The following is a 428-nucleotide window of genomic DNA, read 5'->3' on the forward strand; positions in this document are numbered from 1 at the left end:
CTAGTAACGGATTCGGGCCTTTGGAAGGAGACGGCCTGGCCCAGGCTTGCGATGGCAGCTCGCGCGCCGTGTGGTCTGGGCAGCCCTCTTCTCGGCCTCCCCGCCGCAATCGCAGCTGCGGGGCAAACAGCTCCTCCTCCCAGAGGCCGGTGTTGGAGGCTGCGTCCCACCAGCTTCCTAACTCCTGCTTGGACCCTTTCTTCTGAGCCCCCGAGACACACAAGCGCCGACCGTGCGTCCACTGGGACAGAGTCATCAAGTCCGTAAGGGACTCGTCCGTCCCCGGCCCCTCGCCCCGCACCCGCCCTTCCTCCACGAATGCCCATCTCGGCAAATGGCAGCACAGCCCCCTCCCGCTGGGCCTGCCGGCTGCACAGCTGGGAATCACCCAGGACACCTCCCTTTTCTGAGCTCCCGAATTTCGTCTC

Source organism: Megascapheus bottae, chromosome 20, assembly GCF_031878675.1.
Source record: "Megascapheus bottae isolate mThoBot1 chromosome 20, mThoBot2.hap1, whole genome shotgun sequence".
Taxonomy (NCBI): domain Eukaryota; kingdom Metazoa; phylum Chordata; class Mammalia; order Rodentia; family Geomyidae; genus Megascapheus; species Megascapheus bottae.